The following is a 17,546-nucleotide window of genomic DNA, read 5'->3' as shown; positions in this document are numbered from 1 at the left end:
TCTTAACTGACTTGCCTAGTTAAATAAAATAAATATAGTAAAATGTTTAGTATTTGGTCCCATATTCCTAGCATACAATGACTACATGAAGCTTGTGACTCACAAACTTGTTGGATGCATTTGCAGCTTGTTTTGGTTGTGCTTCAGATTATGTTGTGTCCAATAGAAATGAACGGTAAATTATGTATTGTGTAATTTTGGAGTCACTTTTATTGTAAATAAGAATAGAATATGTTTCTGAACACTTCTACATTAACGTGGATGCCTCCATGATTACAGATATTCATTACTGAATCGTGAATTATGTTGAGTGAGAAAGTTACAGGTGCACAAAGATCATGCCCCCAAAACATGCTAATCTCTCACCATTACCAATAACGTTGGAGGGTAGCATTTTAGGTGAGGTATGATTTGTTATATCTCTATTCGTTTATCCTATATACAATACATCATCTATCTATGTGAGGCAATAGAGGGAACGAGTGAGAAATAAACCACTGTGTTCAGTTCATTAGGAGAGAGATAAAGAGAGCATTGTTATGGCTTATCTTTATCACACCAAATACAATATGATGGTACAGAGAAATATGGCTGGAACTCCCACTATCTTGATGACAGCTCTAGGGGATTGGCCATGTTACAGTGAGAGGAAACAGTGTGGGAGTGTTGTGAATGGCAAATCGCTCTCTAGGTATTTGCTGTGTAAAAAGCTAAAGTTTTGACATGCTAACAGTAAAGCAGTCAGGACTGTGTAAAGCAATAATATGGCAATAAAACAAAGTGTGCAAGGTGCTGCATTACACAGTGAATACAGAGCCTTCAGAAAGTATTCATACCCTTTGACTTATTCCACATTTTGTTGTATTCGACATGGATTAAACTGATTTTAGTTATCACCCATCTACACACCATAACCCATAATGAAAACTGAAAACATGTTTAATAGAAATCTTTGCTAATTTCTTGAAAGTGAAATATAAAAATATCTAATTTACACCACTGAGTTGATACTTTGTAGAAGCATCTTTGGCAGCTATTACAGATGTCTTTCTAGGTATTTTTATTTTACTAGGCAAGTCAGTTAAGAACAAATTCTTATTTTCAAAAACAGCCTGGGAACAGTGGGTTAACTGCCTGTTCAGGGGCAGAATGACAGATTTGTACCTTGTCAGCTCAGGGATTTGAACTTGCAAACTTCCGGTTACTAGTCCAATGCTCTAACCACTAGGCTACCGTGCCGCCACATGTCTCAAAGAGCTTTACACCCCTGGCAACCTGCTGTTGCCCATTATTGTTTAATAAATAAAAAAATGTTGATCATTGCTTGGCAACCATTTTCTGGTCTTGCAATAGATTTTCAAGTAGATTTAAGTCAAAACTGTAACTTGGCCATTCAGGAACATTCACTGTGTTCTTGGTAAGGAACTCCAGTGTAGATTTGGCCTTGTGTTTTAGGTTATTGTCCAGCTGAAAAGTGAATTAATCTCACAGTGTCTGGTGGAAAGCAGACTGAACCAGGTTTTCCTCTACGATTTCTTCTGTGCTTAGCTTCATTCAGTTTATTTTTTATCTTGAAAAACTCCCCAGGCCTTAACGCTTACGAGCATACCCATAACATGATGCAGCCACCACTATGTTTGAAAATATGGAGACAGTTACTCAGTAATGTGTTAATCCTTTTGCCACATTTTTTTGCAGTATAACTTTAGTGCTTCCTTCTTTTCATTCTGTCAATTAGGTTAGTATTGTGGAGTAACTTGTTCATCCATCCTCTGTGTTGTCCTATGACGGCTATTAAACTCTGTAACTGTAATCATTGGCCTCATGGTCAAATTCCTGAGTGGTTTCTTTCCCCTCTGGCATCTGAGTTAGGAAGGGCGCCTGTGTCTTTGTAAAGACGTGATTGTATTGTGATACAACATCCAAAGTGTAAGTAATAACTTCACCATGCTCAAAGGGATATTCAATGTCTGCTTTTTTAAATTTTTACCCATCTACCAATAGGTGCCCTTTTTTCTGAGGCATTGAAAACCTCCCTGGTTGAATCTGTGTTTCAAATGCACTGCTCAATTTACATATAATTGTATTTGTGGGGTACAGAGATGATGTAGCCATTAAAAAATAATGTTAAACACTTATTGCACACGGAGATAGTCTATGCAACTTATGTGACTTGTTATTAAGCACATTTTTACTCCTGAGCTTATTTAGGCTTGCCATAACAAAGGGTTTGAATAAGGCTTTGATTTCTTGTCACACAGATGGAAAAGGAGCCTACTAAAAAGGAGGGGTTGAGTGGAGCTGAAGGGTGGGATTAAAAACAACAAGATAAGTAATGTAAAATATTCTGTGTCTGTACAATATATACAGTGCCTTGCGAAAGTATTCGGCCCCCTTGAACTTTGCGACCTTTTGTCACATTTCAGGCTTCACACATAAAGATATAAAACTGTATTTTTTGTGAAGAATCAACAACAAGTGGGACACAATCATGAAGTGGAACGACATTTATTGGATATTTCAAAAAAAATTACAAATCAAAAACTGAAAAATTGGGCGTGCAAAATTATTCAGCCCCCTTAAGTTAATACTTTGCAGTGCCACCTTTTGCTGCGATTACAGCTGTAAGTCGCTTGGGGTATGTCTCTATCAGTTTTGCACATCGAGAGACTGAACATTTTTCCCATTCCTCCTTGCAAAACAGCTCGAGCTCAGTGAGGTTGAATGGAGAGCATTTGTGAACAGCAGTTTTCAGTTCTTTCCACAGATTCTCGATTGGATTCTGGTCTGGACTTTGACTTGGCCATTCTAACACCTGGATATGTTTATTTTTGAACAATGGCGTAGTGCACATATCTGCACATATGTGACGTAGTGCACAATTTTCGGGGACCACTTTTGGCTTGAGTGCTACTTTCAGAACTATGGGCTAAAACATGTGCAAAAGAATCCCTAACACTTACCTGACTAACAGCACTTGAATTACATATCTGTAGTGTTTGACAACTGTTGTCTCCCTTCTTTCCAGCAGAGATCAAAGTGTCCGTCAATGATTGTATCATCAAGGCAGAAGCTGCTACACTCATGGAGTATTAACTACCCTTCCAGTTTCTAACAATGTTCATGTTTCGATATGCAGTGCATTCAGAAAGTATTCAGACCCGTTGAATTTTTCCACATTTTGTTACGTTACAGCCTAATTCTAAATACTTTCGCAAGGCACTGTATATATATATGTTCAGAACTTTTGTGAAACAGCACAGTTAAAAATATATATGGCAAAATAGAAATCAAACTTGATGGTCTTCAGAGATAGATGGAGAGGGTTGATGGAAGTTGAAGGATGAACAAAAAAGAAAAAAGATAACTATTGTAAAAATACATTGTGTACGTACATTATGTACTCTATACGATGGAAGAAGAAGCCTAAGTGTTGTTGTTCATTAGTTTTCTCCAATTAGGGGAGGGGTGGTAGGGTGATGGGAAAATTATATATAATAATCTTTTTTTGAAATATATCTATAAACTGGGTGGTTCGAGCACTGAATGTTGATTGGTTGACAGCCGTGGTGTATCAGACAGTATACCACGGGTAAGACAGAACATCTATTTTTACTGCTCTAATTATATTGGTAATAGCAATAAGGCACCTCGGGGGCTTGTGGTATATGGCCAATATACCACTGCTAAGGGCTGTCTCCAGGCACCCCACGTTGCCTCGTTCATAAGAATAGCCCGTAGCCGTGGTATATTGGCCATATACCACACCACCTCGGGCCTTATTGCTTAAGTATGTACACAGTACCATGGAAACATGTAGTCATTCAAGGCTTTTCCTTAATTTGTACTATTTTCTATCAAAACTATGAAATAACACATATGGAATCATGTAGTAACCAAAAAAGTGTTAAACAAATCTAAATACATTTTTGATTTTAGATTCTTCAACGTAGACATTCTTTGCCTTGATGACAGCTTTGCAAACTCTTGGCACTCTCTCAACCAGCATCATGGGGTAGTCACCTGGAATGCATTTAAATTAACCAGCGTGCCTTGTTAAAAGTTAATTTGTGGAATATCTTTCCTTAATATGTTTGAGCCAACCAGTTGTGTTGTGACAAGGTAGGGTGGTATACAGAAGATAGCCCTATATGGTAAAAAAAAGCAAGTCCATATTATGGCAAAAATAGTTCAGATAAGCTAAAAGAAACAAGAGTCCATCATTACCTTATGACATGAAGGTCAGTCAATCCGGATCTTTGAATGTTTCTTTAAGTGCAGTTGCAAAAACCATCAAGCACTATGATGAAACTGGCTCTCATCAGGACTGCCACAGGAAAGGAAGACCCAGAGTTACCTCTGCTGCAGAGGATAAGTTCATTCCACAATTGTTTAGAAAAAAGCAGAATTTGGAAAAGGAGTTACAAGCCTCAGATTGCAGCCCAAATAAATGAGTTCAAGTATCAGACACATCTCAACATCAACTGTTCAGAGGAGACGGCGTAAATCAGGCCTTCATGGTGGAACAGTGGAATGGAATGAAAAAAAATATTGATTGGAAAATAATTCCCGTTCCAACCCCTGGATGTAATACACAAGAAGATTATGTGAGAGAGTGGATAAAGTGTGATTAATGATGGGATGAACTTGAGTAACATACTGTGCTGTAGGATAAAGAGGAACTAGCATAAACCACAGTGACTAAAGCAGTCTCCATCTGTCTCCACCACTCCCTCTTTCTCTGTATCATACTTTACCTCACACTTCCTCAACATGTTATTTCCTGTTCAGCCGTTGGCATGGCAACACATTTTTGTTTGTTTTCTCTGGTAATGACAGGGTACAAAGCAAAAGCAGATAACGAGACGCCCACATGCCCACACAACACACTCATTTGTATTATCATCAAAAGAGCTGGAGGTAATGAAAGTGCACTTACACGCATGAAAAGACTCCCAGGACTGGAGTTAAGACAAAGAATTATGAAGATTAAATATACAATCTGTATAAACTAGCATGTAGTTTTGAATATGTATCGGAGATAGAGAGACAGAAACAGAGACAAAGAGGGAGAGCGAGCTAGGCTGAGCTCTAGACCACCAAGCCTAGTTGAGTTACCCTCCAGAGAACAATGGCTGTCCTAGTTTCTTTCTGTGGGGAGACTACAGTGACCCACACGGAAAAGACGGTCCTGTCCTTCATGGGCGCGCTGGGCCTTTTGTGTCATATTTGCTGTTGTCGACTAAGGTCTTATAAAAGCACTTAGGCACACAGCGACTGTCATGGCCAAATGTAGCAGAGACAAAAATGTCTGACAAAATGTCAACAGCGTAGCACAATGGAATACTTCAGATGCTCAAACAGCAAACCATTTCACTTATGCTTACCTGTTTCTTAGTCAAAAGTACACAGGAACTTGCTCAAGAGTGAACATGGCCTTTGACTGAGAGGATAATATTTATTTAAAAGGGTTCCGTTTCATTTATGTCTGGGATATAAACCATTAAGGAATAATGAGAGACAAGTTGACAGACAGCCAGTCAATAGAACTAGAGAGAGAGAGAGAACCCAGAGAGCGATATAGGAGGGAGAAGCAGACAATCAGAGACAAATAAAAAAGTATTGAGCTGTCTGTGAGCATTCTCAATAATTGAACCAATAGCCCAACAAATCCAACTTGGTTCTGTTCTGGTTCTCCACATGACGTAAGTATGAGTAGAATAGGAGCACAGGAGGTTAACTGGTGTGTGGCAGGCAAGCCTAAACCCACAAAATGTACTGGCTGAGTCAGCCAGAACACACCCAGTAAGAGTTTCCACCGCTCTCATTGGTTTGCTCACAAGCACGCACACGCACGCACACACACAGACACAGACAGACACACACACCCACCCACCCACCCTCGTGGTCAAAACTGCTTGTGGTAATGGCCTGGCCGACTAATGGCACTTCCTCAGCATTCTTCTCCAGCAACGTGCCTTTTTCCCTTGGAGCAGCGCATTGAGAGGAATGTGGCTTGACACGATTGCAAGATGTCCATATATGTGCAGAGGAATGAGAAAGCTGGTTTTAAAAATCATTAAACTATGAGGGCAAGGACTCTGGTGAGGATGAACTGTAAGTTAGAGTTGGAGTAGTGGACTATACCTCTGTCACAATGTCTAGTGTATGGGCAGATGACATTCGCCCTTGTGGTGATTTAAACAGGTTACTCATACCCGTGCTTCTACACCTGCCCTGCTTGCTGTTAGGGGTTTTAGGCTGGGTTTCTGTACAGCACTTTGATATATCAGCTGATGTAAGAAGGGCTATATAAATACATTTGATTTGATTAAACAGGTATCAGTTAATCAGTTAGAGGGAATAAGTAAGGAGGACATGACCTAGACAAGCCTCAGTGAGATCAACAATTTAGAAAATACCATCAAGAGCTCGGATTCTGTTATATCTAAAAACCATCAAAGCAAACTTATCATTTGATCTGTATTTTCTCTTTCTGGTAAAAATGTGAGCTTTAAGGACGATGGTGAGGAAATGGAACCATGCTGGTTGCAGTGGTGCAGTTTCCTGTGGGGATTGGTTAACCTCTCTCTACAACCACTTAAACATGATGTGATGTTTACAGCATGAGCCAGAATGGTGTGTGTGTGTGTGTTTGTGTGTGAATGTGTATCTGTGAGTGTACGTGCGTACCTCTGTGTGTGTGTATATTTGTGTATATGTGTGTGTGTGTACATGCGGCCCTCTGTCTCTGTGTGTGTGTGTACCTCTATGTGTGAGAATGGGATAGGTCAACCTACCTCACCCCTGCTCAGTTGACGCAGAAGGGTCAGTGCCAGAATGAACCGACTGGGCAGAGCATCATGGGAGCATGACTGGGCTGCTTCAAAAAGCCTGGCTTTGCTCTACAATAAACAGAGAGAGCGAGGGGCTTGGCTGGTGTTTGGGTGACGGGACAGTTCGGTTCGGGCAGCCAGGTGAGTCTCCTGTATGACCAGCTGGAATGTCCCGGTGTCATTCACCTCTGGGTCATACAGTACATACTCAGAGGAAAACAAAGAACGTCACTTACTGTTACACTCCTATTTGATGCACAGGTGAACCAATCGCAACAATATTTGGGCACAATGTGCTTTTGTCAGACTTAGTGAGTCATGACAGGTAAGCCCACAGGTGCAGTGGTATAGAGCTTAAATGCCACTGTACCTTTGGTGCCACCAAACCAGAACCCCTCCCATCCACTACCAATGAATAAGGAAATGGTATGGTTGAGGGGACTGTTCAAAGAAATTACTAAGAAGGGACACACCAATATAGAAAGGGAAGAGTTTTCTTTTAAAGCAAGCAGAAGTAGTGAGGGGAGGGCAGAGGAAATCCTGTCCACAATGGTTAAATAAACGTGAGCGTGAGTGTGAATGGGAGTCGGCCTTTTACCAAGTCTGATGATCATTCACAAAGCCTGCTCATCCAGAGGAGTCTGTGTGTGTGTGTGTGTGTGTGTGTGTGTGTGTGTGTGTGTGTGTGTGTGTGTGTGTGTGTGTGTGTGTGTGTGTGTGTGTGTGTGTGTGTGTGACAGAGCGAGCTGGCTACAAAAGATGTCTAAGCAAACAATATGAAAACAAAAACAATATAGGCAATATCGCTCGTTAGATTAGCTCTATATGTATGGACACGACTCTGGCAAATTTTAAATTTTTTTACTGAAAAATGCGTTCTTTCATATTGTTTTCTGTGGCAACTGTGGTATGTAAGATTGAAAGTTGCCTACTCGTCAACAATGACTATTAATTACGAGGAGATTGCATATCAAACACTAGGCTAGGATCTAGCTAAATAGTTTGTTGCTAGCAATGAACTGTTCCGTTGTCTGGTTTTAATGGCTTTTGATATTATAGGTTTGTATAAACCTAGCATGGGCCTCCTGATATTATAGGTTTGTACAAACGTAGCGTGGGCATCCTGATATTATAGGTTTATTTAAACCTAGCATGGGCCTCCTGATATTATAGGTTTGTACAAACGTAGCGTGGGCATCCTGATATTATAGGTTTATTTAAACCTAGCATGGGCCTCCTGATATTATAGGGTTATATAAACCTAGCGTGTGCCTCCTGATATTATAGGGTTATATAAACCTAGCGTGGGCCTCCTGATATTATAGCTTTATATAAATCTAGCATGGTCCTCCTGATATTATAGGTTTATTTAAACCTAGCATGGGCCGCCTGATATTATAGGGTTATATAAACCTAGCGTGGGCCTCCTGATATTATAGGGTTATATAAACCTAGCGTGGGCCTCCTGATATTATAGGGTTATATAAACCTAGCGTGGGCCTCCTGATATTATAGGGTTATATAAACCTAGCGTGGGCCTCCTGATATTATAGGGTTATATAAACCTAGCGTGGGCCTCCTGATATTATAGGGTTATATAAACCTAGCGTGGGCCTCCTGATATTATAGGGTTATATAAACCTAGCGTGGGCCTCCTGATATTATAGCTTTATATAAATCTAGCATGGTCCTCCTGATATTATAGGTTTATATAAACCTAGCATGGGCCTCCTGATATTATAGGGTTATATAAACCTAGCGTGTGCCTCCTGATATTATAGGGTTATATAAACCTAGCGTGTGCCTCCTGATATTATAGGGTTATATAAACCTAGTGTGGGTCTCCTGATATTATAGGGTTATATAAATGTAGCGTGGACCTGCTGATATTATAGGTTTTTATAAACATAGCGTGGGCCTGCTGATATTATAGGTTTTTATAAACCTAGCGTGGGCCTCCTGATATTATAGGTTTGTTTAAACCTAGCGTGGACCTCCTGATATTAGATGTTTATATAAACCTAGCATTTTATCCTGGCACGCGGTAGGTGCCTTGAAACCAATTGAGCAATGTTTGAACGCCACACCTTGCAGAATCCATTCCCCAAATAATTCAGGCTGTTCTGGAGTCAAAGGGGTGTCTGACTAGGAGCTTGATGGGTGTACCAAATAAACTGGCCACTGAGTGTATATAAAACACAGGGACATCACATTTTTGACTGCACTGGGCCTTTAAGATAGGAATGTATGGTTCACTGCCTTGATAAAGTTCAATGGGTGAGGGACAAGGAGGAGTAAGGCAGAGGAAGAGAGAGGGATGGGGTAGGGCAGCATTGAGTAGAGTGAAGGAGTTTCTCTCACCCTCCCTCCATTCAGAATTTTGAATCAATACCTCCCACCCTTCCTCCTCCACTGCCCACACAACAGTGAGTAAGTAGCCTGCCTCACCTGCATGTTCCCCGTTGGGTCTGTACTCAAACCTCTCCATTCTGTTAGGCTCCAAGACACTCCTGGTCACATACACACACACTGTCACGACTTCCACCGAAGTCGGTTCCTCTCCTTATACGGAGGCGTTCGGTGGTCGACGTCACCGGCTTTCTAGTCATCGCCGTTCTACCTTTCATTTTTCCATTTGTCTTGTCTTGTTTTCCTACAGACCTGGTTTCAATTCCCTCAGTATTAGATGTGTATATAACCCTCTGTTCCCCCCCATGTGTCTGTGTGTAATTGTTTGTTGTTTCATTTATGTGCATGATAGACTGGTTTGCGCTGGGTCATGTCAACCCATATTGTGTTTAGGGTTCTTAGTGCCGTGTGTTTTGTATGCCGAAATAAAAGGCTCCTTTGGCTCCCCAACTTCTGCTCTCCTGCGCTTGACTCCTTACAGCCAGTTACGCATGTCTAACAGAATTCCACACCCAACCATGGGGTCAGCAGGAGCAGGTACCCCAGTTATAGGAGTCGAGGAGCGAGTCAGAGAACACGCGGCGATGCTACAACATCTCGGCGTCGGAATGGACATCGTCGTTCAGACCATAGACCGCTGGAGGAGACAGAGAGTCCCTCCAGCGCCTCCACCAGCACAACAGGGGTTACCACTGCTCGTCCCTCCTGTTACTGGTCCCAGTGGGAAGCGTCTCACCATTCCCAGGGAGTATGATGGGACAGCGGCACGCTGCCAGGGGTCCCTGCGTTAGCTGGACTTATACCTGGGAACCATTTCCCGGCTTCCTCGGTAAAAGAGAGGGTGTCCGCCCTTGTCTCGTGCCTCTTGGGGAAACCTCTGGAGTGGGCTAACTCCATGTGGGGAGAAGGAGATGCGGCGTTGGACGACTTCTAGGAGTTCACCCGCCGCTTCCGGGCAGTCTTCGATTCCGGGCAGTGGGTGAACGTTTCTTCCACCTGAGGCAGGGGACGAGGAGCACCCAAGAGTTCGCCCTGGAATTTCGGACCCTGGCCGCAGGAGCGGAATGGAACAACAGGGCCCTTATCGACCACTACCACTGCAGCCTGCGCGAGGATGTCCGTCGGGAGTTGGCCTGCAGGGATACCACCCTCACCTTCGACCAACTGGTGGACCTGCATTCCCAGTATAAGGCCGATTCCGGCGCAGCTGGGAATTTTATCGACAGAGCATTCGCCCATAGGTTAGGGAACCCTATTGTTCCAGTGGTTAGGCCTTTCCCAGTTCACACTCTGGACAGTCGACCATTAGGGTCCGGGTTGATTAGCGAGGCTACCATTCCACTGGGCATGGTGATGCAGGGGGATCAAGAGGAGAGAATCAGTCTCTTCCTCATTGACTCTCGTGTTTCCGGTGGTACTAGACCTTCCCTGGTTAGCTCGGCATGAGGGCTCTCACGGGGTGGTCGCGAGAGTGCTCAGGGAGGTGTTTAGGGGTTTCCGTTGGTGCTACTAAGGTAGAGAGTCCAGACCAGATCTCCACCGTGCGCATTCCCCCTGAATATGATGATTTGGCTCTTGCCTTCTCCAAAAAGGTGACTCAATTACCACCCCATCGACTGGAGGATTGTGAGATAAATCTACTGGTAGACGCCGCACTTCCCAGGAGCCACGTGTATCCGCTGTCACAGGTGGAGACGGCGGCTATGGAAACATATGTCTCCGAATCCCTGCCTCAGTGGTACATTCGGTCCTCCACTTCATCTGCCTCCTCGAGTTTCTTTTTTGTGAAGAAGAAGGAGGGAGGTCTGTGCCCGTGTATTGACTAACGAGGCCTAAATCAGATGACGGTGAGGTACAGTTACCCGCTACCTCTTAGCACCACAGCGATTGAGTCAATGCAAGGGGCGTGCTTCTTCACCAAACTAGATATCGGGAGTGCTTACAACCTGGTACTTATCCGGGAGGGAGACGAGTGGAAGACGATGTTCAGTACGACCTCGGGGCATTATGAGTATTACCTCGTCATGCCGTACGGGTTGATGAATGCTCTTGAGGTCGACCGTTTATGATTTTTCAATGCCGATACCAATACCGATTATTGGAGGACAAAAAAAATCGGATACCGATTAATCGGCCGATTTAAAAAAAAATGTATTTGTAATAATGACAATTACAACAATACTGAATGAACACTTATTTTAACTTAATATAATACATCAATAAAATCAATTTAGCCTCAAATAAATAATGAAACATGTTCAATTTGGTTTAAATAATGCAAAAACAAAGTGTTGGAGTGTAACGGCAGATTTGTAGCAAGGATCGGACCAAAACGCAGCGTCGTAGGTGTCCATGTTTTAATAGTATAAACTGAACATGAGACAATACAAAATAACAAGTGACTATAAACGAAACAATCCCGTGTGGCACAAACACTGACTCAGGAAACAAACACCCACAAACCAACAGTGAAATCCAGGCTACCTAAGTATGATTCTCAATCAGAGACTAATGACTCCTGCCTCTGATTGAGAACCATACTAGGCCGAAACAGAAACCAAACATAGAAACACGAAACATAGACTGCCCAACCCAACTCATGCCCTGACCATACTAATTCCATTTATCTTGTCTTGTTTTCCTACACACCTGGTTTCAATTCCCTCAGTATTAGACATGTATACAACCCTCTGTTTCCTCCCATGTCTGTGTGTGGTATTGTTTGTTGTTTCAAGTATGTGCACGATAAACTGGTTTGCGCTGGGTTGCCCTTACAGCCAGTTACGCATACCTAACACACACGCCCTCAAGTTGGATCAGAAGGACATCTGGACACTATTATAATTGACAAGCCATCACACCATGAGAGGATTTGCCCTCTTCTGTCTCCATGGCAACTGCCCATGGTACTACTAATGTCACGTGATTCACCCTGCTGTGTGTCCGTGAGTGTGCCCTCCAGCCATACACCCCAGTAACTATAACATGCTGGCCACCCTCATTTCATCAAAACCATGTCCTTCTAAAACAGCCAATTGGATGTGTTCCTCTGCAGTGAGCGGTCCCCGGCTCCAGACGTTCTGGGTAATGAGATTGGGCTGAATGACAGGGACTTGCAGCCTCCACTCAAGGAAGGAAATGTCACTCTGTGGTAGGATGCTGCAAAATGTCAGAATCTGTCCTGCCAGGGGTGTTTACGGGGATGAAATTCCTTTTGGCATTCTGGAACACTTTCTGACTCCCAGATAAAAGACAGTCCCGCTGTTTGTCAGTAGACCAGCAAGGTTGTGATTTGTGTACCATTGCTACATGAGTTGCTATTGGCTGTGTGAGTGTATCCACAATAGCAATGCTTCCACCTGTCTAGTGCCAAGGTTTTGTGGTCTTAGCCTTCTCTGTCTGGCATCCCAACTGGAGTCGTGAAAGGATGTGTACACCCCTCTCCTGGAGCAAAGGCCACCCCTTTCTCCCTCGTTTCATCCCTCTCCTTCCTCCCCTTGAATCCCCCTAGCATGTGAGAGCCTGTCTTTGATGGACCTCTCTACATCCGCTCCCTTTCTCCTGTGGTTCTGTTGAGTCAGGCCTTTGGCCAGATCTAATCTATGGGCCCATGGTTCTCAGAGGGGAATCAAACCTACCGTATCTGCCTGCAGCAGCTGCTACCTCCCCTGTATCCATATATACACACTATATACTAGGCAGTACAATGAAGGGAAAATGAGACCCTTACAATGGACTGGATTACATTTTTAATAAAACAAGATTGGCAGAGATGTGGAAGGAGATTATCTTGTCTGGTGCAGATATACAGTAGGAGGATGTAGGGTTAACATATGGCTTCCTGTGTATAAAGCAAGGCTATATCACATAAAGTGACTTACACATATGCTGTATACATAAAATATCCTATGGTATGGCAATATGAGAAATAATAGCGAACCCCACTGAATATTCAGATGGATTTTCAGGGTTGTGTGTGAGTTGGGGACAGTGGGAACAGAATAGGTGGCATTCCGTAACAACAAACACAATGTGTATTTTCCTCCTATTGTAGCTCGTCGGTTATAACAGGGGTGTTTGTCACTCTCTCTCTTTTCACACCTGCCATCGCCGTTGTAACTAGGAGACAGTGTCTGGGTGTGCATGGAAATAAGTGGAAAGACAGTGGGCACACTGTAGAAAGCAGCTGTGTGGTGCCAATTGCCTGTATGCCCCCTGCATCCCCACCCCCTTCGCCTGTCTATCTCCCCCCACTCACCCTCCCTCTCAAAATGGAATGCACACATCTTTCCCTGCTACCAAAGCAACGGTTCAAGCCAACCTCAAAGGAAGAACAACATTTTCTCTCACCGCAGATTGTATGCAGCGTAAGGGATGAAAAGCAGCACTGTCACCGGTGAAATAGTGGGAGGGGGCTCTTAATTGGATCCTGGTAATTGTAACCAGTATAGTTTGAGTGGAGTTCAGGTTTCATTTGTGTGTTCTTTTCTCATTCACATGGCATACCATAGCCCTTTCTGAGATATTAAATATATAGCTAGTCTGAATTTCCTGTATCTACCATAGATAGCATCAGTCATTTCCTGTATCTACCGTAGATAGCATCAGTCATTTCCTGTATCTACCGTAGATAGCATCAGTCATTTCCTGATTCTACCGTAGATAGCATCAGTCATTTCCTGTATCTACCGTAGATAGCATCAGTCATTTCCTGTATCTACTGTAGATAGCATCAGTCATTTCCTGAAAGTAAGGACATATAAAAATTAGAACACTTCTAGTGTGTCCAATGACACTATCAATATCCAACACATTTTCTGAACCCTAATAGAGCTCCTTGTGACCCTAACCGAGCTCACCTTTGTTACATCATGTAATTCTGATTGGAGATCATAGGCTTTCCCTGATTCGTCCCAGGCCCACGTGAGACATCACATGCCCTGGGGGATGGCACTGGGACCTGTTCAGTACACAGAACGTAACGAATGCATTGAAATGGGAGGTCATAGGTGGACTTGTCCAATGAGAACCCTCATTTCCTTAGAGGCCCTACTCTCCAACATTTCTTTATTTGCTACCTGTCCCACAACACACTACATACCTACAGAAGAACATTATTTTCTTTAAATTTTACATTTTCATTATAGTATTTTTTGTAGGATTACAGTGCCCCACCAGTACTGACACACATAAATAGCTTTTCTAAACATACACTACATGACCAAAATCGTGGGCATTAATATGGAGTTGGTCCCCGCTTTGCTGTTATAACAGCCTCCACTCTTCTGGGAAGACTTTCCACCAAATGTCGAAACATTGCTGATGGGACTTGCTTCCATTCAGCCACAAGAGCATTAGTGAGGTCAGGCACTGATGTTGGGAGATTTGGCATGGCTCGCAGTAGGCTTTCCAATTCATCCCAAAGGTGTTCGATGGGGTTGAGGTCAGGGCTCTGTGCAGGCCAGTCAAGTTCTTCCACACCGATCTCGACAAACCACTTCTGTATGGACCTCGCTTTGTACACAGGGACATTATCAAACTGAAACAGGGCCTTCCCCAAACTGTTGCCGCAAAGTTGGAAGCCCAGAATCGTTTAGAATGTCATTCATTGTATGCTGTAGCATTAAGATTTCCCTTCACTGGAACAAAAGGGCCTAGCCCGAACCATGAAAAACAGCTCCAGACCATTATTCCTCCTCCACCAAACCGTCGGACTGCCAGATGGTGAAGCATGATTCATCACTCCAGAGAACGCGTTTCCACTGCTCCAGAGTCCAATGGCGGCGAGCTTTACACCACTCCAGCCGACGCTTGGCATTGCGCATGGTGATCTTAGGCTTGTGTGCGGCTGCTCGGCCATGGAAACACATTTCATGAAGCTCCCGACGAACAGTTCTTGTGCTGACTTTGCTTCCAGTCGCAGTTTGGAACTCGGTGGTGAGTGTTGCAACCAAGGACAGACGTGCTACATGCTTCAGAACTCGCGGTCCTGTTCTGTGCATTTATGTGGCCTACAACTTCTCGGCTGAGCCGTGTTTGCTCCTAGACGTTTCTAATTCACAATAACAGCACTTTCAGTTGACTGTGGCAACTCTAGCAGGGCAGACACCTGACAAACTGACTTGTTGGAAAGGTGGCATCATATGATGGTGGCACATGGAATGTCAATGATCTGTTTCGTAAGGCCATTCTACTGCTTTGTCCATGTGTATTTTTGACATCTGTTTTCTTGGGGTGGTTTTATAATACAGTATTTTAAATACAGTAAATTAGAATATATCATATAGACAATCTTGTGAGTTTTCAGTGGATTTTGTTTCTCCTCGTAACCCTTCAGGAGACCTAACAGAACCTACAATCCCAACAAAGTCTTTAGTCAGAATGTTGAGGGAAATGTCAAAGTACCACTCACTCTGTCAGGAAAAATGTATTCACACAGGAGAAACGCAGTGCAGTCCATGGCCGATAATAAATTCTTGGGAGTACAAAAACAAAACAGTCTATACATCAGCATCGGTTTGCATTGTCCAGGTGAATGGATAAGAACTCATTTAGACATGGGTCGTAGCATTGGCACCTCCATCAAAAAGCCTTATCACTGATGATCATGACATAGCAGAGGTCATAAAAAGTCATATCTGCTATATGTACGGGGCGGCAGGTAGCCTGGTGGTTAAAGCGTTGGACTAGTAACCGAAAGTTTGCAAGATCAAGTCCCCGAGCTGACAAGGTACAAATCGGTCATTCTGCCCCTGAACAAGGCAGTTAACCCACTGTTCCTAGGCTGTCATTGAAAATAAGTAATTGTTCTTAACTGACTTGCCTTGTTAATTAAATAAAGGTAAAATAAAACATATATGCACAACTAGCAATGTTAATTTAGTTAAAATAAGACAGCTGCTCCTTTGCAGAACACACTATAAGTTTCACGGTGGAAGTGTTCCCTCTCTCCTTCCTTCCCATTCTCCATCCCTCCATCTCAGGCTAGTGACATGCACTGCGGCCTCTCCAGATCAACACAAAACTTGTCCAGGAAGCGTGATGCCAGCTTGTCGTCCACTAGGCACCCGTCACTAGACAGGGTGACTGTGCTCAGGGCACCGGTCTCTTCGGTCAGACGGTGCACAGCCTTGGAGGTGCCCAGGGACAGGATACACACCTGCGGAGGGTTGATCACCGCACTGAACCCACTGATGCCAAACATGCCCAGATTAGAAAAACTGTCAGGGAGAGACAGGAAGGGAAGGAGAAAGATTTTTCCATTTGTACCAATAAAGCTCATTTTAATTTGTGAGAGGAATTGGGAGGAATTAGTAGGGGGAGGAGAGAGAGAGAGAATGAAGGAGGAAGAGAGAAAAAAATACGAAGGAGGGTGGTGAGAGACGAAGGGAGGGGAATGAGAGAGAGAGGAGAAATTGGGCATTGCATCATCAGTCTGGCTCAGCCAGGGAAAACATGCAGACAATTAACCAAGGGGAGATTACAGCCAGACATAATGGGGCCTTATTGCTACCTATTCCCTGTTACTAATTCAGTCAAGACAGCATGCACTCAGAACACAAAGAGGCTGTGTGTGAGGTGAATTAAGGAGAATACAAAAGAGGATACCAGGAGACATTTCCTCAATAGACACATAAAAACATTGTGCCACTTCCAACAGCCTGAGGTGAACTCACTGAGAGAGAGAGAGACCATACTATCTCTGTGTTTAGTGAGCAATAACATCCACAGGCAATTTCCTGTGAGGGTTAATAACATAACCAGGCCTGGGGGATGGAGGGATGGATAAAGGGAGGGAAGAAGCATGCATACATCTTCAAGAAGAGATAGAAAGAGCTTGCATCCTTTATATAAATTAATTATCCTCCTCTGACACAGAAACCCCATTTATGTCTAAATTACCCAATTAATTCAAATGAGTTAAAACAGCCCGCCCTCCCTGGAATGGATGGCCACATAATTGATGGCTCTTGTCGTCTGGCCACATATTATCTTCATGCCTGCATGTGATAATGTAGAATCTGTATATTATATGGACTAGCTGTGATGGTTGTAACTCTAATAGCAGGACATTACTGATTGCTTCCCTACCAGTAGCCTACTGACCTATTCAAGAAACGATTATCTTAGAGCCTGTTAGAAACGCTGCAGATTGTCAGCGGTGATCCAGATACAGTTATTGAACACCTTTCTCCCACACCGTAGACCTGTATGTCTGCATATTCAAACGTTTGACTAATGTTGAAGTGCTAAGTAAGAACCTGAGTCAAACACCACCAGTTCACCGTCTAACAAGCCAAG

At 43.3% G+C, this 17,546-nt stretch overlaps 1 pseudogene; it reads right to left on the bottom strand.

Annotated features, from left to right (window-relative positions):
- Positions 1-16,224: 16,224 nt before the first annotated feature.
- Positions 16,225-17,546, bottom strand: part of LOC135508803 (pyruvate dehydrogenase protein X component, mitochondrial-like) — a 59,676-nt pseudogene continuing 58,354 nt past the window's right edge.

The sequence above is a fragment of the Oncorhynchus masou genome, chromosome 22, assembly GCF_036934945.1.
Source record: "Oncorhynchus masou masou isolate Uvic2021 chromosome 22, UVic_Omas_1.1, whole genome shotgun sequence".
Lineage (NCBI taxonomy): Eukaryota > Metazoa > Chordata > Actinopteri > Salmoniformes > Salmonidae > Oncorhynchus > Oncorhynchus masou.
This window is presented reverse-complemented; position numbering and strand designations above follow the sequence as displayed.